Consider the following 21,723-nt stretch of genomic DNA (forward strand, 5'->3'; position numbering starts at 1 on the left):
TATTTTTCAAGTACATTTTCTTTCATGGCCTATATTCTGCACACCAGCATCAGGTGTGATGACAGGAAGCCCCACACTGTCCTTGCTGTGCTGCCTTCACTGTCTACTGAGTCTCCTGCCAAGTCCAAGACCAAAACAGTCTTGCTGAGCAGGGGACTCCAGGAGAGCCTTTGGGGTGGTGGGTATTGTTTGGGGGGTGCTGAGCACTGATGCCAGGGGAATGTGTCCTGAGCTGTCAGAGGACATTTTAGAACTCGCCCCATGAAAGGCTTGGCCGAGGTCCTGGGAATTTCTAAATATGTCTCTGGTTGTCCCTGGACCCGAGGGTGTCCCCTGCTCCTAGGAGCCTCGGGGAGTGATATCACAGTGGAAAGTCCCCATGAGAGAGGGAGATGCTTTTAAAATGACAAAATAGTAGCAAGCCTGGCCAGCGCTCCAGACTCTGTCTGCAGTGACCACAGAGCCCTTGGGGACAGGGAACAGGAAGTCTCCAGGGAGGGTTCACGGGGACCCGCCTAGCTCTCTGCTGCTGTACAAGTCACGTGCTGGAAAAGTCCCTCCAGAGTCCTTGCCAAGGGAGGATTTTCCTCTCTGTATTTCAATTTTATGGACAGTCGTGAGAGAGAGAGAGAGAGAGAGAGAGAAGAAGAAGAAGAAGGAGGAGGAGGAGGAGAAGGAGAAGAGAGAGGAGAGAGATGGAGAGAGAGAAGAAGGAGAAGGAGAAGAAGAAGGAGAAGAGAGAGGAGAGAGATGGAGAGAGAGAGAGGAAAGAGCACTGCTGAGTCTGGTACCTGCAGTGCTGAGAACTGAACCTAGAACCCAAGGCTTGCTTATACTCAGATACTTCCTGCTCCTGGAGAAACTTCCTTTCTGTCTGGGGCTTAAAAGGCCAGAGCCTTCTCTTGAGGTCCCAGGAGCCCACCCTGGATCTTTCTTCTCTCTTGCTCCCTGCCCCCTGCCCCCACCCCCTGGGTCTCCCATGTCTTGTGTGATTTCTTGTCTAAATCCTCTTTAGGGACCCCAGGAGCACCCTTGGGATAGGTGACCTGGGCATTGCCAGGCACACCAGGTGATTGGGGTCTGCAGAGGGTTTCTGGGGTGAGGGCTGAGTGCCCAGGCTAGAGCGGGGGCCCTAACATCACTGACGAGGGGTTTTTTTGTTTTGCCTCCAGGGTTATTGCTGGGGTTCAGTGCCTGCACTATGAATTCACTGCTCCTGGAAGCTATTTTTTTTCCTTTTGTTGCCCTGGTTGTTTTATTATTGTTGTGGTTATTATTATTGTTGTTGTTGATGTCATTGTTGTTGGATAGGACAGAGAGAAATCAAGAGGGGAAGACAGAGAGGGGGAGAGAAAGATAGACACCTGCAGACCTGTTTCACCGCCTGTGAAGTGACCTCCCTACAGGTGGGGAGCCGGAGGCTCGAACCGCGATCCTTATGTAGGTCCTTGCGCTTTGCAGTGTACTTAACCTGCTGTGCTACCTCTGGCCCCCAGATGAGGGTTTTATTGACTATAGTCCTAGGGTCTCATGCATCATGGTTTCATCACTTTGTTTGTTTATTTTGCATTCTTATTTCAGATATGAGACAGGCAGGGAGAGACACCACAGCTCCAGAGCTTTCCCTGATGCCATAGCAGCTTCTCACGTGGTGCCTGGAATCCACTTTGAGTGCTGCGCATGGCAAGGCACATGCCTTATTGTGTAAAATAGCCACACAAAAAAAAGTATTTTTCAGGGCCATCATACCCGAGACACCCCTTCACTTGTATTCCTCAATTTCTCTTCCCTTCCCTCTGTTCCTCACCATAACTTTATTCCTTAACTTCTCTTCCCTTCCCTCTGTCCCTTACCATAACTTACAGGGTCTAAGAGCCAGTTGGGTTGGTATTACACACACACACACACACACACACACACACACTTATTTTATTTTCCCTTTTGTTGCCCTTGTTTTTTATTGTAGTTATTATTGTTGTTATTGATGTCGTTGTTGTTAGATAGGACAGAGAGAAATGAAGAGAGGAAAGGAAGACGGGGAGAGAAAGACAGACACCTGTAGACCTGCTTCACCACTTGTGAAGCTACTCCCCTGCAGATGGGGAGCCGGGTCTTGAACTGGGATCCTTACTCCAGTCCTTGCGCTTTGTGCCACATGCGCTTAACCCACTGTGCTACCGCCCGACTCCCTGGTATTATATTTTTTATGTGGTACTATAGCCTTGTCTATCTTTTTTTTTTAAGTATTTGTTTTAGCAGAGAAGGGAAAAATGAGCATGGGGAGAGGAAGAGGCAGAGAGAGAGGAAAGACCCCATAATACTGTTTCACCGTCCATGGAGCTTCCCCAGCACCATACATGCTGCTCCCACGTGGTGCCAGGGGCTTAAACCCAGTGGTGCGTTCACCTGGGCCAGCTGTCTCTGACAGAATCCTACTGTGTGAAATGATGTAACTCCTGTCATTCTAGAGCAGAGAATCTGTCCTCTCCCCCTCAAGATCACGCTTCCCTTCAAGTGGGAGGACCTGGGACTCTTTGAAATTTCTCCACATACATTAACACCAGCATTCCTTTCACCTCAGTAACCCACGGTGCCCAGCGCTGTGACAGGAAGCAAAGACTTCTGTGTGGCTGGCCAGCCTGGCAGTTTCCTTTTTTTTTATTATTTTTTAATTGATTTAATTATTAACGACAAGACCGTTGGATAAGAGAAGATACAATTCCACACAATTCCCTCCACCAGAGTTCTCCGTCCCACCCCCTCCATCAGAAGCTTTCTTATTCTTTATCCCTCTGGGAGTATAGACCCAGGCTCATTATGGGGTATAGAAGGTGGAAGGAAGGTCTGGCTTCTGTAATTGCTTCTCTGCTAGACATGGGCATTGGCAGGTCAGTTCATACTGCCAATCTGTCTGTCTCTTTCCCTAGTGGGGCAGGGCTCTGGAGATGTGAGACTTTGGGACACATTGGTGAGATCATTTGCCTAGGGAAGTCAGATTGACATCATGGTAGCATCTGCAACTTGCTGGCTGAAAAGCATTAAGATATAAAGCAGAAAAAATTGTTTAGTAATCAGGAACCTAAAGGTAAGAATATAGCAGGTGACACTTGGGGTCTCCATTTTGGGAAAAATTAAGAAGTCTATTTTAGGTATATTCCTAAAATATTCTTTACTAATTCTTTACATGACTTTACTAATTCTTGCTTGAGCCTGACAGCTAATATGCAGGTGAGCTAGAGGTATTGTCTGGGGAGAAGGCATCAGAGTTGGGAATGGCACTAGGAAGCTGGGTCAGGGAAGAGCGGCTTCCTTCTTGATGCCGGAAGACCAGTGACTCCTCCAGTGTCACTTTCCTCTCATAGGGGTCCCTCGTCCGACTCCTTGATCACGAGTCTTCTTTTTTTTTTTTTTTTTTTTTTTTAAATTTCTTTTATTTACAATGTCAACTTTTAAAAATATCAGGTCACTAAAGTTAACTGGACAATAAACTAAGCAGAAATTGTTTTACAGAAAGAGGGGAAGCCCAAAATGCCACTTTCTCTAGAGAACTCACAGTTCAGTTTTATTCAGAGGAAAGAAAAAAAAAGAAAACTTTTGATCATACTACGAAAAACTCGGCCATAAGTCTGGAATCTGTACACAAAACTACACATGCAAAGAGGATAATAATCTGCTAATACAACTGATTTGCTGCCACATGTGTCTACTGTTTGTCTAATACTAACTATTAGAAACAGAGGGGCCTAGTGGTGGCATATCTGGTTGAGCGCACGTATTACAATGCACAAGGACCCGGGTTCGAGCCCCCGGCCCCCATCTGCAGGGGGAAGACCTCACAAGTAGTGAAGCAGGGCTACAGGTGTCTCTCTGTCTCTCTCCCTCTCCATCACCCCTTCCCTCTTGATTTCTGGTTGTCTCTAGCCAATAAATAAAGATTAAAAAAAAAAGGAAAGAAACAGAGCAGTGCAAGTAGTATTTGGAACAATCCTTACAGTGTTACAGTGTCAGGCAAAGCATTTGACTTCTCTTTACACCGCTGGTTCTCTGCATACCTGGGCTGCTGCTCTGCTGCTTCAGTCAAATCATTTTCTGTATTGAAGGTCTGACAAATCTCCTCAGGAGGGGAGGCGGGCGGTGGCGCAGCGGGTTAAGCGCATGTGGCGCAAAGCGCAGGGACCGGCGTAAGGATCCCGGTTCGAGCCCCCGGCTCCCCACCTGCAGGGGAGTCGCTTCACAGGCGGTGAAGCAGGTCTGCAGGTGTCTATCTTTCTCTCCCCTTCTCTGTCTTCCCCTCCTCTCTCCATTTCTCTCTGTCCTATCCAACAACGAATTGTGTCAACAAGGGCAACAAAAGGGGGAAAAAAATGGCCTCCAGGAGCGGTGGATTCATGGTGCAGGCACTGAGCCCAGCAATAACCCTGGAGGAGGAAAAAAAAAAAAAAATCTCCTCAGGAGTTTTCCCCTCGATTAGATTGGCAACAGTCTTGCATGTAACATCAAGCACACCTTTGATGTCTAAGTAGTTTGCAGCCAGAATAAGTTTAAAAAGTGTTCCTTGGTCAGCCTTCAGGAATTCTTGGTCCCAAGTCTGTTGGCTTCTCTTCATCCTCATCATCCTCAGGAGGAGGAGGAGGGGCATCCTTGTGGTGGGTGCACCACTGAATGGCCTTTCTTAATATCATTGCGTTGACATTTGGTAGGGGAACTGGGTCATCATCTCCTTCAGCATCCACTCCCAAATCTTCCAACATGGTCTTGATAGTCACAGATTGTTTGGCAATTTCCACATCGACTTCAGATATTTCTCCATCAGAACTCTGCAGCTGAATTGAAAGCATGGTGTTGGGTCTCCAGGAGCCTGTGGGCTGGAGGATGACAAAAACGGAGCGGCGTCAAAAGGCCTAGAGGAGGAAGAGGAAGAATAAGGCTACTACAGTCCCTCATCACGAGTCTTACATGGACCTGGCACAGCTTTGCATGAAGTATTTCTTTTCTTTTTTTATTTTATTACTTTTTTCCCCTTTTGTTGCCCATGTTGTTTTATTGTTGTTGTAGTTATTATTGTTGTTGTTGGACAGGACAGAGAGAAATGGAGAGAGGAGGTGAAGACAGAGAGGGGGAGAGAAAGATAGACACCTGCAGACTGCTTCACCGCCTGTGAAGCAACTCCCCTGCAGGTGGGGAGCCGGGGCCTTGAACTGGGATCCTTACGCCAGTCCTTGCGCTTTGTGCCGCTTGTGCTTAACCCGCTGCACTACGGCCCAACTCCCCTGCATGAAGTATTTTGACGATAACTCCATTCTGTTTCCTCTTCTTCTTACAATCTGTTTTTATTTTCTTTAATTTTTTTTTATTGCCACCAAGGTTATTGCTTGGGCTCGGTGCTGGCTCTACAAATTTACTGCTCCCAGTGGCCATTTTTTCCTTCCTATTTATATTTGATAGGACAGAGGGAAATTGAGAGAGGAGAGGGAGAGACAGAGAGACACCTGCAGCACCACGTCACCACTAGGGAAGCTTCCCCTGTGCAGGTGGAGACCGGGGGCTTGAACCTGGGTCCTTGTACATGGTAATGTGTTCACTCAACCAAATGTGCCACTTCCAAGTCCCAACTCCATGCCCCGAAGGGGATTTCTGGACTCAGCTTCTCCTTGCACTTCCAGGAGCTGATCTGTTTAGCATAAACCACACGACCGAGGAGGAACCATGGAAGTGTCAGTGGCATCTTGATGTGCGGTGGTGGTGGTCACTGCATCCCAGCCTCCCAGCAAACTGGAAGCAGAGGCAGGTGGGCTGGGTGGCTGTCTCTCCACTGGGAACTCAGTGAACTGCAGTTCTGTGGAAACAATCCTTGGCTAACCAGCCAGGACCTCCATTGCCCACTGGTAGCCAGGGGCAGGTAAGGCTGTGTCCAGGGGTCCCTTATGGGGCTCCCCAACCAGCTCCAGAAGGACGTCTGCCAGCTCTGGGGCCATCTGGCATCCCCAGTCTGATCTCTGCAACTGCCCGTGTGTGTGTAATCCAAGCCAGAGTTGCCTCCCCAGGAAAGGCAGAGTTCAGTTTTGTTACCTCTCTAGATTCAAAGGAGGTCTCGAAACTTTACATCAGGCTCAACCTGATGCTGTTGACTGGCTACGGAAGAAGGGCAAACGCTAGAAGAAGAAGAATTGACAGAGCAGCGTTCTGTGTGTGTTCCTCTCAGGAGTTAAAAGCTAAAGCTTCCCGGCTAGGGCTCAGCACAAGGCTGAGTCTCCAGAGTCTTGCCTTGAGAAGGGATAACACATGGCACGAAGACATCAGTGATTTGGAGAAGCTGACCCTGTGATCCCGGATGCTTGTGGGCTGGTGCTCCTGTCCCGGGTTTTCCACAGGAGTGTTCAAGCTGGCCAGGGAGCCCCCTGCATCCTGAAATTTGCTGGCTGTGGATGAAGACTGTGTCCTGAGCCGTTTCCCAAGGCCAGGCTCGGGCTGGGCTCTGCAGCTCCAGGCAGATCTGAAACTTCCTTTCCCGTTGAATAGGAGCTCTGTGCCACAGAGCCCAGACACAAAGCCTCCTGCACAGTGTCATGATGAGATGACATGAAGTCTACGTTGAAAAGGCAAATCTAACCTAGATCAGAGGACTCTACAGTTTTGTTTTGTTTTTCCTCTGACATTAGGGCCTCACACATATGCAATCTCAGCACTTTCAGGCTGACTTTTACATTCTTCTTACTCCAAAAGCAAAGGCAAAAAACATGAAGGGAGGGAGGGAGGAAAGAGAGAGAGAGAGAGAGAGAGAGAGAGAGAGACCATAGCACCAGAGCTCCCCCTGGTTCCGTGGTACTCTCGTGTGGTGCCAGGGCTTGAACTGCAAGAGGTGCGCCCTACCAGGCGAGCTACCTCCCAGCAACACGGTTTTGCATTTCTCCCATCTTCACCTTCCACTGGCCTCTGGGGACAAGTGATGCCTTGTAAGGGGTAGGGAGTGGTGTGGGGTGGGTAGGGATGGGGGGCACAGCAGAGCAGGCCACCCATGAGTCCCTCACCTCTTCGGTCCCCCACACCCTCCTTCCAGGGACCTAAACAGCTCTCACTTCCCTCTAGGGTCTCCGAGACTGCAGCATAAACGAAGGAGGTGCCAAGCCACAAAGCTCTTTTGTTTTCCAGTCCTTGTGGCATCAGCTTCCCTCCCCTCCCCTGGCCTGGCCTGGAGAAGCCTCAGCTTACAAATTACAAGCCTTTTCATTTCCTCCAAGGGCTTAGGTGTGGAGAGCTGGGCTAGAGCTGGGTTTATGGCCAGAAGCTTTATGGCTCTGGGTCTGGGGGCTCACTCACTCACAGGGTAGTCCACAGCTAAGATTTACTTATTTTTATTTTTTAATTTTATTTATTTATTTTTTAATTTTTTATATTTATTTATTCCCTTTTGTTGTCTTTGTTGCTTTATTGTTGTAGTTATTATTGATGTCATCGTTGTTGGACAGGACAGAGAGAAATGGAGAGAGGAGGGGAAGACAGAGAGGGAGAGAGAAAGACAGACACCAGCAGACCTGCTTCACCGCCTGTGAAGCGACTCCCCTGCAGGTGAGGAGCCGGGGACTTGAACCGGGATCCTTACTCCATTCCTTGCGCTTTGCGCTATATGCGCTTAACCCGCTGTGCTACAGCCTGGCTCCCTATTTTTAAATTTTAATCAGCTCTGGTTATCACTGGGGCTCAGTGCCAGCCAGCACTATGAATCCACTGCTCCCAGCAGCCATTTTTCCTCCTCCCTCCCCCTATTTTTATTTGACAGAGCAGAGAGAAATTGAGAGGGGAGGGGAGATAGAGAGGGGGAGGGGGGGACTTGAAGACCTGCTTCATGTGAAGCTTCCCCACCCCCCACCCTATACCGTCACCCAGATCCTGACATTTCTTTTTTTTTTTTTTTAAGAAAGGATAAATTAACAAAACCATAGGGTAGGAGGGGTACAACTCCACACAATTCCCACCACCCAATCTCCATATCCCACCCCCTCCCCTGATAGCTTTCCCATTCTCTATCCCTCTGGGAGCATGGACCCAGGGTCATTGTGGGTTGCAGAAGGTGGAAGGTCTGGCTTCTGTAATTGCTTCCCCGCTGAACATGGGCATTGATTGGTTGGTCCATACTCCCAGTCTGCCTCTCTCTTTCCCTAGTAGGGTGGGTCTCTGGGGACACGGAGCTCCAGGACACATTGGTGGGGTCTTCAGGGAAGCCTGGCCGGCATCCTGATGGCATCTGGAACCTGGTGGCTGAAAAGAGAGTTAACGTACAAAGCCAAACAAATTGTTGAGCAATCATGGACCCAAAGCTTGGAATAGTGGAGAGGAAGTGTTAGGGGGGTACTCACTGCAAACTCTAGTGTACTTCTGTTTTCAGATATATATTTTGCAGTAGTTTATGGATACGTGTGAACATACGCTCTCTCTCACCGAAACTAGTGTATATCTAGGTTTTGGAACTTTGTTAGAAAGTGAACCACCTGAGATGGAATTAGAGTGTACTATGAAAGGAAAGGTCTCACCTGAGTAATGAAGCTGAAGGGTAGTCATTCCACACGTGAAGTCTCTGGACACAGTCTGAGCTGAAGCATGTTGAGGTGGCAATCGTTGTGTTGATTAGGTTGTGATCGGCAGATGCAATATTATTTGATATGGATTGGGAGAGGCATACGGGAAAGTGGGCCCTATCCAAAGGTTCCAGGACTGGGAGAAGTAGAGGCTCTATAGTAGAGATGTGAGGTTCCTGCTGTCTTAGGGTTCAAAAAGACAATGGATAGTTAATGTCATATCACATTATTTGGTAATTGGGTTAACTGACATTTCTTTTTATACTGGGCAGTATGAAACTGGGGTCTCATATACACACAGTGAAGTTAGATGACTTCCTAGGCTCACGTTCCCTCCTTTTTATCCCCTTCTTTCTTGCTTTCCATCCCTCCTTCCTTCTTTCTTTCTTTCTTTTTTTTTTTGATTTTATTTATTGGTTCATGATAAATTATAGGAAAGAGATAAAGAACCAGACATCACTCTGGTTACATGTGCTGCCGGGGATTGAACTTAGGACCTCATGCTTGAGAGTCCGATGTCTTATCCACTGTGCCACTTCCCAGTCCTTCCTTCCTTCCTTCCTTCCTTCCTTCCTTCCTTCCTTCCTTCCTTCCTTCCCCAGAGCACTGCTCAGCTGGGGGGGGGGGTTTAAACCCAGGCATGTAGGTCTTTTCCTTAACCATTATGCCAGCCCTCCCCACCCCATCTTTAATTTTTGAGAAAGAAGAGGGGAGAGAGACATCACAGCACTGCTTCACCATCCATGGAGCTCTGAGTGCAGTGTGCAGTGCTCCATATGGTGCTGGGACTTAAACTTGTGGCCTCATCCTTGAATAGTGCCGTGTGCATAAGCCGGCTGCCGTCCCTGTTGTTTCTGTTTTGGTGAGAGCTCCACCTCAAAACTGCCTGGCTGGCCGTGGAGCATTCTAGGCGGGCAGGGAACTGTGGGTGTCAGGGCTGAGGGGCTGGCTCAGCAGGCTGATTGGTGCCTCCCTTGCTGTGACTTTCTGCAAGGACCACAACCTCTCTGAGCCTGGGCAGGGTTGCCCACGAGGGGAAATGAGGCATACTCGCTTGGCAGAGACACTGTGTCCTTGTGTCATGACGCAGGCCAGGAGGATGCTGACTCTGGGCTTCAGCTCTGCCCGCAGGAGACCCGGGGGGAAACGGGCTCAGGGTTCCACAGAGGAGAAGCTGACCAAGGAGGACATTGGGCAGGGCCTTTGGTGTCATCTGGGGCCTTGTATGGCTTTTATCAGGCCATGGGGCTGGACTCAGCAGTGATGGGACAGGTGCTCCCCCCAAGGTAGATGCTCCCTCCCAGGGCAGGTGCTCCCCCCAGTGTAGGTGCTCCCTCCCAGGGCAGGGTCAGGGCCAGACTCTGCTGGAACAGGCAGCTGCTGCTCCATCCATGGGGTTGGGGCCTGGGCAGCAACACCTGCCGCTGTCACAGTGATGAGAAGGCTCTGGGGACATCAAAGAGGAGGTGATGGGGTGGCGGGGGGGAGCTGGGGAGAGATGCTGGGAGCCTGCTCCTCCTCCTGGGCTGCTGGGGGCTCCTGAGAGCCTCTCCTCACCACCCAACACCTGTGTGTAATGGGGAGCCTGGCTGAGCCTCAGGGGAGGGGAACCCCACAGGGAACACAGAGCACATTCTCAGCAGGAAGCTTCCGCCAGGTGCCTCCCCTCCACACACAGCCGCTGTGAGAGGGAATGAGTGGTGGTGTGGCAGATGCCAGACCTGAGAGCCCCGAGGAGCTGGGAGAAGGCCCTGCTGGTTCACACCACACCTGACCTGGGCAGACTGGTCTACACACAGCCTGGAGCAGCTAGGAGGGCATGGGACTGCATGTCGAGGCTGCTGGTTTGGTCCCGGTGTCACATGTGCCAGAGTGGTGCCCTGGCTTCTCTCTCTCCCTCATATGAAATAAACAAATGCTTTGAAAAAGAAGTAAAAAGAGGCCAGGCCCTGACCCAGTAGAGTGCACACGTTACTGCACCAAGACCCGGGTTCAGGCTCTTGTTCCCCACCTGCAGGGGGCAAACTTTCTGAGTGGTGGAGCAGGGCTGCAGGTGTCTCTCTTTCTCTCCCCCTCTCCCTTCTGTCCCTTTATTCTCTGTCTCTACCAGAAAAATAAAGGAAAAAGAGAGAGAGAGAGAGAGAGAAGGAAAGAGGAAAGGAGGATGGGCCAGGTTGTGGCACACATGGGTGAGTGACATGGGGCACTGCACAAGGACCACCCGGTCCCCAGTCCCCACCTGCAGGAAGAAAGCTTCTTGAGTGGTGAAGCAGGTCTGCAGGTGTTTCTCTGTCTCTCTCCCTGTCTCCCCCTTCGTCTCAATTTCTGGTTATCTCTATCCAATAAATAAAAATAATAAAAAAAATTTAAAAGAAAGGGGAAAAAAAGAGGAAGAAAAAGAATTCTCAGGCCCTACATGGCTGTGCCCTGGGAGAGTTAGTGGTCAGTGTCCCGACTAAGCAGTATCCAGCTCCATTTTTCATTCTCTAGAGAGAATGAGAGAGGGAGAGACGCCACAGCACCGTTCTGCCTCAGAGCTTCCCCAGTGCCGTCCATGGCGCTCCCATGTGGTGCTGGGGCTCAAACCCAGGGCCTCACAATTAAGTAGGCCATGTGCTGTACTGGGTGAGCTGTCTCCCAGCCACAGTTTTATTACTTTAGACTCTTCCCCACTGAATTGATCTGCATTTCAGGTTTTATACATGTTGTCAACAACATTCAGCTGGCTCACTTTGCCATGTTCAAAGGGAAAGAGAGCTTCACAAACACTGGAGCAGTGCTGTGGCATCTCTCCTCTCTCTGTCTCTCCCTGTCTGTCTCTCACCCTCTACCTGAGAAAAAAATGCTGGGAGCAGTGGAATAAATATACTGGCAGCAAATAAATATTTAAAAATAATAGTGGTAATAATCTAGCCCAAATAGCTTCTCGGGTCTTCTTGGCTTCTATGCAGAATACCTTTCCGTGACACACAGCTCTGTCAATTGTGCAGCGTGCGAGTCAGCTGTCATCGCTGATGATTCTTTTGAATGGCTTCCCCAAATTAGATGATTCGGAACTGAAGGGCTTCTCAATTACACCCTATTCCGAGACAGCATCTAAATTTATTCAAATAAAAATAGGAGCTCCATCAAAATACTCCCCTCGGGTTGAGGTGACCCAGGGCACCGTTCTGGAATTCCCAGCAAGCACTGTGGCCCCACCCTGCCCCACCCCTCTCTGCAGATGGCTTCCCTCTGGGTGCCATCCCGGCTCTCCTCCGCCAGCCAGCCGGTGCTCAGTGGGTCCTTCACTGTCCTGCTGTTGCCATCTTGAAATCCCGAATTTGTTACCTGGAACTCTGCATTTTCATCTTGTACTTGGGCCCTGCAGATCATATAGCTGATCCAGTTTGGTTTTCTTTTCTTTTTTTTTTAATTGTTTTTTATTGGGGGATTAATGTTTTACAGTCGACAGTAAATACAATAGTTTGTACATGCATAACATTTCTCAGTTTTCCACATAAGAGTACAGTCCCGACTAGGTCCTCTGTCATCATTCTTGGACCTGTACTCTCCCCACCCACCCACTCCAGAGTTGTTTACTTTGGTGCAATACACCAACTCCGGTTTAGGTTCTACTTGTATTTTCTCTTTTGATCTTATTTTTCAACTTCTACCCGTGAGTGAGATCATCCCAATTGCTGCAATTTGCTAAAACTGTCAAACACCCCCCCACCCCCCAGAATTTAAAAGACAGCTTTGAGGACGGTGAGATAGCCCACCTAGATAGTGAGCCTGCTTTGTGCTGTGCACGACCTGGGTTTAAGCCTGGTCCCTGCCACACTGAGGGAAGAAGCTTCTGTGCTGTGGTGTCTTTCCATCTTTCCCTTTCTGTCTCTGTCTCTGTTGATCTCTGGCAAAGTTGGCCTGTATTGGTGGAGCCTTGGCAATGCCAAAAATAAACAATTCAGGGAGTCGGGTGGCAGTGCAGCAGGTTTAGCACAGGTGGTGCGAAGTGCAAGAACTGGAGTAAGGATGCCAGTTCAAGCCCCCGGCTCCCCACCTGCAGGGTGAAGGAAGTCTTCAGGTCTCTCTCTCCCCCTCTCTGTCTTCCCCTTCTCTCTCCATTTCTCTCTGTCCTATCCAACAACAACTACATCAGTAACAACAACAACAATAACTACAACAATGAAACAACAAGGGAAACAAAAGGGAATAAATAAATATAAAAGATAAACAATTGGGAGTCGGGCGGTAGCACAGCGGGTTAAGCGCACATGGCGCAAAGCACAAGGACCGGCGGAAGATCCCGGTTCGAGCCCCCCGGCTCCCCACCTGCAGGGGAGTCGCTTCACAGGCGGTGAAGCAGGTCTGCAGGTGTCTGTCTTTCTCTCCCCCTCTCTGTCTTCCCCTCCTGTCTCCACTTCTCTCTGTCCTATCCAACAACGACACCAATAACTAACAATAATAACTACAACAATAAAACAACAAGGGCAACAAAAGGGAATAAATAAATATTTAAAATAAATAAATAAATAAATAAACAATTTAGGGGGTGGCATACCCAGTTGAGTGCACACATTACCAAAGACCCAGGTTCAAGCCTCTGGTCCCTACCTAGTATGTACTGTAAGTCTGTATGTATGTGCTGTGTGTGTCTCTCTCTCTAGTGCTGTCTCTCTGTCTCTCTCTCTCTCTCTCTCTGTGATTCTTTCCCCCTCTTATTTTTCTCTGTTCTATAAAAAAATAAAAGAATTAAAGAAAAAAAAGGGGGGGGGGAAATAGGTGGTTTGTTGTGCAGGAACCAAGCCCCAGCAATAACCCTGGTGGCTATTAAAAAAAAAAAAAGATTTACTTTATTTCACATGCGATAGAAGTCGGAGTACCACTCTGGTTCATACAGTGCTGGGAAGAGAGAAAGATGAACATTTGCAGACTTGCTTCACTGCTCATGAAACTTCCCCACTGCAGATGGGGAGTGGGGGCTCAAACTCAGATCCTTGCACATGGCAACATGTAGGCTCAACCAGGTACACCACTGCCCACCCCACCCGCCTCCAACTCCAGCTTTCTTTTCTCAGCTGGGCTGCAGTCAGAGAGTGCTGAGGCCCAAAAGGCCCACACGTCCCAGGCCACAGGCCGTGACAGCCAGATGAGCTGGGCCACCTTACCTGCTTGCTAGCTTCTTTTCCTAGTGGAGTTTTGCAAAACAGATGTGAAATGTTTCACAAAACCTGTACGTGGCTTTCTAACCTGATGGACAAAGGGTGCCAGGAGAGGGAGCTTGTCAAAGTAAACACACACACACCGACAGACATTCCTCCCTCTCTTCCTGAATCTTCCTGCCTAATACTTTCCCTTCAGTTTCCAAGCAAGGTGAGGCAGAGGTAGGCTGGGATTGTAGAGTTTCTGGCTGAATGGTATTTTGATACTTGGCTTTGGTCCTTCACTCTCTTTGCTCATATTGGTCTGTCCATTTTGTCTTCAATTTTTCTGTTATCTTTACTTCTGTTGTTACTGTTGTTTCTCTCTCTCTCTCTCTTTTTAAATTATTATCTTTATTGGATAGAAGCAGCCAGAAATTGAGGGGAAGAGAGACAGAGAGAGACATCTGCAGCCTTGCTTCACCACTTGCAAAACATTCCCCCCCTGCAGGTGGGAACTGCGGACTTGAACTCGTCCTTATGTATTGGAACATGTGTGCTCAACCCAGTGTGCCACCACTTGGCCCCTTTGTTGTGTTTCCAATTCCATTCTTCTTCTGTTGATGAGCTCATTTAGGGTTGGAGTTTGCTTCTTTTCGTGTAGGACTCTGAAACTCTGGGGACAGAGTCAGAGAGGGAGAACACAGGGTGAAAGTAGAACTGGGGGTGGGGTACTGCACCAGAGCAAGGGACTCTGGGGAAGGAGCAGAAGAGGGGCTTTGGAGGGGGTGGCTGGGGTCCTGGGTTTGGGGTGAGAGTATATTGTAGACACCCATATTGCAGAGCTGGGAAATGGAACCCATTGTGTAGATAGTTGTGTTGTAAACCATTGACCTCCAGATAAAATGAGAAAAAGGAAAAAAAAAATCCCTCCTGTGCCGTATCAGACACTGGCTACCAGCTGTGTGGGCCTGGGGGCTCTGCCTGGACAGATGAGATGGGGGAGGAAAGCAGAGTGGGCCCCGGCTGGCAGGAAGACACACAGCTTGTCACAGTTTATCTCCCAGTTCTTCCGCCTCTTTCTTGCTCTGGGAAACAAACCCCAAACCACAGGGCATCTGGGCAGACAGAACTGCACATCACAAGGGCTTGAGCTTGTTGTCTAATCTACCCCAAAGGCAGCCTGACAACCAGGTTAATTTTATACTTTTTGTTTGATTTTCATCAATTCCTTAAACACCTTATGATTTCTAATTTTTAAAAGACATGTTGTCAGGATCGTCATTGAAATGGACACTTGGCTCAGTGGCATCAAGACCGTCATGATCATGTCTCTCCATCAGCACCATCAAGCTCCAGAATTCCTTCCTTCCTTCCTTCCTTCCTTCCTTCCTTCCTTCCTTCCTTTTTATGCAAGAAAAGCAGGCTGGGCAGTGGTGCAGGCAGCTGAGTGGACACATTACCATATGTAAGGACCTTGGTTTAAGTCCCCAGTCCCTGCAGGGGGAAAGCTTCACAAGTAGTGAAGCAGTGCTGCAGGCGTCTCTGTCTATCTCTCTCTCTCTCTTTCTCCCTTTTTGTCACGATTTCTCTCTGTCCTATAAAATTGGAAAAAACAAACAAACAAACAAACCAGAAACACAGATTTAATCAAGTCTCAGCCAAACCTAAGAAGACAGTAGACTTAGGCCTCCAAAAAAATCTTAACTCTCCTGCTGGGGTTTTTTTGCCTCCAGAGTCATCACTGGGACTCAGTGCCTACACTATGAATTCACTGCTCCTAGAGGCCATTTTCCTATTTTGTTGCCCTTGTTGTTGTTGTTTTGCTGTTGTTGTTGGATAGGACAGAGAGAAATCAAGAGAGGAGGGCAAGACAGAGGCCTGCAGACCTGCTTCACTGCCTGTGAAATGGCCCCCCCTGCAGGTGGGGAGCTGGGGGCTTGAACTGGGATCCTTACAGTGGTCCTTGTGTGGGGTTCAGGAATTCTTTTTTTCATATTTAAATTTTTTTCCTCCAGGGTTATTGCTCCTGGAGGCTATTTTTTCCCTTTTGTTGCCCTTGTTGTTTGTCATTATTGTTGTTATTATTGTTGTTATTGCTGTCATTGTTGGACAGGACAGAGAGAAATGGAGAGAGGAGGGGAAGACAGAGAGGGGGAGAGAAAGACACCTGCAGACGTGCTTCACCACTTGTGAAGTGACCCCCCTGCAGGTGGGAGGTGGGGGCTCAAACCAGAATCCTTTTACTTCGCGTCACGTGTGCTTAACCCTTTGTGCTACCACATCATCCCTGTGGTTCAGGAATTCTAAGGGACAGTGAGACAGTGGAGGAAAGGAGGTCTAGTCACATGTTTGTGCAGCTGAGAAGGGTGTCAACAGCGTTATTTGCCTGAGCTTGTTTGGATGGAAGGGGTCCAGGCACAAGGAGTGAGTCCCAGAAGCCTAGTGGTCAGGAGAATCCTGAGATTGATTATTAAGCATCCCTGCTCCCATGGTGTGAATATCAAGCTCATCTGCTCCCAAAGGTCTATTTTTCACATGTTTCCAATTTTAACTTTCTTTAGTATTTGGGGGAAAGTATCTATATGGAGAGTAAGATGGAGTCGATAATGATTCACCTGCGGCGTTTGGTGTTTCTGTAGTTCATTCTCTTTTATAGTGGAGTGATATCAGAACTTGGTTTCTTTTTTTTTTTATAATTTATTTCTTTATTGGGGAATTAATGTTTTACATTCAACAGTAAATACAATAGTTTGTACATGCATAACATTCCCCAGATTCCCATTTAACAATACAACCCCCACTATTTCATTCATCATTTTTCATGGACCTGTATTCTCCCCACCCACCCACCCACCCCAGAGTCTTTTACTTTGGTGCAATACTCCAATTCCATTTCAGGTTTGACTTGTGTTTTCTTTTCTAATCTTGTTTTTCAACTTCGGCCTGAGAGTGAGATCATCCCATATTCATCCTTCTGTTTCTGACTTATTTCACTCAACATGATTTTTTCAAGGTCCATCCAAGATCGGCTGAAAACGGTGAAGTCACCATTTTTTACAGCTGAGTAGTATTCCATGGTGTATATATACCACAACTTGCTCAGCCACTCATCTGTTGTTGGACACCTGGGTTGCTTCCAGGTTTTGGCTATTACAAATTGTGCTGCCAAGAACATATGTGTACACAGATCTTTCTGGATGGATGTGTTGGGTTCCTTAGGATATATCCCCAGGAGGGGAAAGAACTTGGTTTCTAATGTTGTAAGCTTCTCCGTGATGCATTGCTGAAGCTGAAGGGGAAAGATGCATGAATTTGCTTTAAGTTAAAGTTAACAAGCCACAAGGGTTTCCTGCTCTTCCAGTTGTGTCTGTATCTGTCAACATCTAGTGTCACTCACCCACTTTGGAACTCTGCTTCTACTCTGGGCTGCTTGTAAACGGGAAAAATCTACACAAGAAAGAAAGAAAAGCCCCCCCAAAAACATAAACAAACAAACAAAAAATCCTGTCTGTGCTCTAAAAAGTGTTAACAGAACTGAATGGCCTGCCCACACATGGGAGCTGAGGGGCCTGCAAGTGTGTTCACACAGGAAAAAGCAGGCCCCAGTCCAGGCCACAGGCGCAGAGGCAATAGGGATGTCGAATAAATAGAGAGGGTAGCTTCTAAGTTTCTGTCGCTCAAACTGTGTAAAGGTTTTTTTTTTTTTTTTTTAATATTTTCCCTTTTGTTGCCCTTTTTTTTAATTGTTGTTATTGATGTGGTTGTTGTTAGATAGAACAGAGAGAAGTGGAGAGAGGAGGGGAAGACAGAGGGGGAGAGAAAGATAGACACCTGCAGACCTGCTTCACTGCTTGTGAAGCGACTCCCCTGCAAGTGGGGAGCCTGGGGCTTGAACCAGGATCCTTATGCCAGTCCTTGTGCTTTATGCCACCTGCGCTTAACCTGCTGTGCTACCCACTACCTGACTCCCGATTTTTTTTTTTTTTTTTTTTGCCACCAAGGTTCTTGCTTGGGGTTGGTGCCGCCACTATGAATCCACTGTTCGTGGTGACCATTCCCCCAATTTATTTATTTATATTAGATAGAACAGAGAAACTGAGAGAAGAGGGGGAGATAGGGAGGGAGAGACAAAGAGAAACACTTGCAGACACTTGTGAAACGTCTCCTCTGCAGATGGGGACCGGGGGCTTGAACTCCAGTCCTTCCTTGCAAATGGTAATGTGTGCACTCAAGGGGATACAGAACCATTTTTTTTTTTTTTTTTGAATGAGAAGTCTTGGAAAATGACATATCCGAGTACATATGCACTAAAGGAAATCCACAAATGTGGACCACATTGCTTAGGTGTCTAGTTCCCCAGAAGCTGATGCCCTTCAGGCCTGGTCCCTTGGGTGCTCATGTGACAGTCCTCTCCCCCTGAATGTCCTGTGCACATTCCTCCCCAGCCATAGCCCGTGGCCAGGTGACACAGAAACACCCTGCAGCCCCATCGGGAATATTTCTGTTCTGGACTTGAATCTGTATCTTCTGTTCTGAAAAAAAAAGGTTCAGAATTGAAAGATCTAACTATAAACAAGCAATGGAAATGGAAATTTCTTGTATAACTTAAACAATTAGTTTCATGAACCAAATAGAGAGAGCTCTCCTTATAATTACAGGTGACAGTGGCTCAGCCTGTAGAGCATATATACATGTCATCATGCACAAGCACCTGGATTCAAACCCCCAGTCCCCTCCTGCAGGGGGCAGCTTCATGAGTATTGAAGCAGTGCCACAGGAATCTCATTTTCTCTCTGTCTTTTTCTCCCTCTATCTCTCTGTCTCTCATCCTTCATTAAACGAATGGCCTGGGAGTTGGGTGGTAGCGCAGTGGGTTAAGTGCATGTGGCACGAAGCACAAGGACCAGCGTAAGGATCCTGGTTCAAGCCCATCCCCCCTCCCCACCTGCAGGGGAGTCGCTTCACAGGCGGTAAAACAGGTCTGCAGGTGTCTATTTTTCTCTCCTCCTCTCTGTTTTCCCCTCCTCTCTCCATTTCTCTCTGTCCAACAATGACGACATCAATAACAACAATAATAACTATAACAATAAAAAACAACCAGGGCAACAAAAGGGGAAATGAATAAATAAATATAAAAAATGGCCTTAGGGTATGGTGGAGTCATATAGACACCAAGCCCCAGCAATAATCCTGGTGGCAAAACAGTAACAGTAATTGACGCAGAATAAAAGTTCCATCGTGAGTGACAGAAATAGGGCAGGCCCACCTGCAGGGGAGTCGCTTCACAGGCGGTGAAGCAGGTCTGCAGGTGTCTATCTTTCTCTCCTCCTCTCTGTCTTCCCCTCCTCTCTCCATTTCTCTCTGTCCTATCCAACAACAACAACAACAATAATAATAATTACAACAATAAAACAACAAGGGCAACAAAAGGGAATAAATAAATAAAATAAAATAAAAAAAGAAATAGGGCAGGATGTGAATGTTGGTGAAGTTGCTATGGCTGTTCTGAGGACATCCACTTAGTTATTGTCTCTGCTCTTGGGGAACAGATGTGACAAAAGTGAATCTGTGTAAGTTATTGGATGACAGGACAAGGAACATCATCTGTCTGGGGCCTTTCAATGCCATGTGGGGCTGGAATCCAGGGCGGGTTTCTGGAATAAAGTAGCTCCCAAACCTCCAGGGGGAGTTTCTGGAATCAAGTAGGTCCCAAACATAAAGGCTTATCTGCACATCATCGCTGCCTCCTCCCATGGGGGGTGGGGTGCAAGTTCTGTGAGTGTCCCCTCCTTGGAAACTGTGATGACTGAACTCAGAGAAGACATTGTCCTGGTTCTTTGGAGATCGGAGGCTCTGGACAGAGAATGAATGGGCCTTAGTAATTAGCATGCCTTGTTTGTTTTTAGTCCTTTTGAATACAATCCAGGAGGGGGGGCATGGGAAGGAAAGAAGTGCTCCCCCTAAAAGCACTTTGGCTCCCTGAAGCAGCTAAAGGATGAATAGCGCAGTAGGGGTATGTGGCCGCCTGTGGCTTTGTGGGTCCTAGTTCAGTGTCCATCAATTGCACCGGGAAATGCGCTTTAGAGAAAAGCATCAGTTCTCTGCAGTCAGCAAGAATGAAGCTGGTGGATCCAGTGCCTTTGAACAGTGGTCTAAGGGGATGAAACTGAGGCAAAGAAGAGGCCAGACAGAGGGCACTAGATCACAAAGGCCTGGAATGTCCTTGTTTGTGGAAGAATTCCTTGTTTGAACCTCTGGGAAATGGGGTGGTTAGGCTCCCAGGTATGCATGCTGCTCTAACAAAGAGGCCTTTGTGACATAAGCACCAAAGCACCAAGGGCTGCTGGGAGTAGAGTCCCACACTCTGCTTGTTAATACATTTCCCTGTATTTGTGTAGCACAAGTCTCATGGGAGCAGGGATTCTGCTTGCCTCTCCACTGAATCCACACATACATAGTAGGTTCCCAATATATTTGTCAGAAGAATGAGTAGTGGTAGATGCAATTTAAATTTTGGGGGTACTTCGGAAAAGAGGACCTGGTTCTAGAGCTTGACATATAAAAACCTTTCTTCAATAAAAGAACCCAGAGATCCTTGGAAAGGTGAGATTCCAGGGCTGGGCAGGTAAGATAGGAGTAGGGAAGTGCTTAAAATCAAAGGGTGGAGGGGAGGGCGTGTTCATAATTACCTGGCACTAAGTCACACCATGGAAATTTACTTGTTATGTGAATTATTTTGTGAACCTATAATAAACATACCCTTATGTGAGTTTCTTCAAGAACAGAAAACAAAACACACCACAGTTCAACAGAGTAGGCACTGGCAAACTAAAGCAAGTCATCTCAACTCCCCTGTCCAGGTGTTCCCCTCTTCTGGTGTTGCATGAAAGTTGCAAAGTTGGAGCAGGCGAGGTCCTATGTCTGAAAGCCTTAATTTATCTACTGCATCGATAATTATTTTTCTTTTATAGTCGTAGTCTTTATTTTTCCCATTTTTGTGACCGCTAAAGTGTTCATAGACCCTGTCTAGAACCTAAGTTGATGCACTGGTGGAAACAGCTGGATGTTCAAGTTGTTTTAGTAGTTGATTTTTCTTGACCTTTGTTATAGATGTGATGTGAAACAAACAAGACATTACTCTTCGTGGCTTGACAAAGGGGGAAGGAACACCCTGACTTCTGGGTGAAGAATGCCACGTCTCTGTGGATCAAGACTTTTTAAAATATTTATTTATTCCCTTTTGTTGCCCTGGTTGTTTTTACTGTTGTCATCGTCATTGGATAGGACAGAGAGAAATGGAGAGAGGAGGGGACGACAGAGGGGGAGAGAAAGATAGACACCTGCAGACCTGCTTCACCGCCTGTGAAGCGACTCCCCTGCAGGTCGGGAGCCGGGGGCTCGAACCGGGATCCTTACACCGGTCCTTGTGCTTTGCGCCACCTGCGCTTAACCCGCTGCGCTACTGCCTGACTCCCTGTGGATCAAGACTTATCAAAAGTTTTATTTTGGTTGTTGCACCTACTTCATCTAATTTTTTTTTCTTTGCCAAGTTGTGCCTTTCCTTCTGGAATTGTAAGTGAACACAACGGTAAAATACCTGTTTACACTGTGAAGTGGTTACTGTTACACAAACCACACCAGAGTCTTTCTCACTGTTACGCTCGATAACTTTAAGCAATTAATGTCGTGTGAGTGTATGGTCTACAGAAAAACCCCTGTAGTTTTATCTGCTGATGCTGTCTGTCTGTTGGAGAATAAATTTGGATGGTTCCCTGCTGGAATAGCCTGAGGGTGCTTCTTCCCGAGCAAGTGCTCTCTTGGTTTGAGAGAACTCGACTGGAACCAACCTAGGCTGTGGCTGGGAGAGGGATCAGGCACTCGTGCCGGGCTAGTGTCACAGGAGAGAGACTCTGGACTCTCGGAGCTGGAAGACAATCCAATGTGTGTTTAATCAGAAGATAATCTGTATTTATACTCGCCAAGAAGGAAATACTAGGGTAGAAAACAGGATGTGACGTAGAGAG

The 21,723-nt window shown here is 47.7% G+C and overlaps 1 pseudogene; it reads right to left on the minus strand.

Moving 5' to 3' along the window:
* Positions 1–4,441: 4,441 nt before the first annotated feature.
* On the minus strand, positions 4,442–5,197 carry LOC103116933 (S-phase kinase-associated protein 1-like; annotated as a pseudogene).
* Positions 5,198–21,723: the final 16,526 nt, after the last annotated feature.

This window comes from Erinaceus europaeus, chromosome 3 (assembly GCF_950295315.1).
Source record: "Erinaceus europaeus chromosome 3, mEriEur2.1, whole genome shotgun sequence".
Taxonomy (NCBI): Eukaryota; Metazoa; Chordata; class Mammalia; order Eulipotyphla; family Erinaceidae; genus Erinaceus; species Erinaceus europaeus.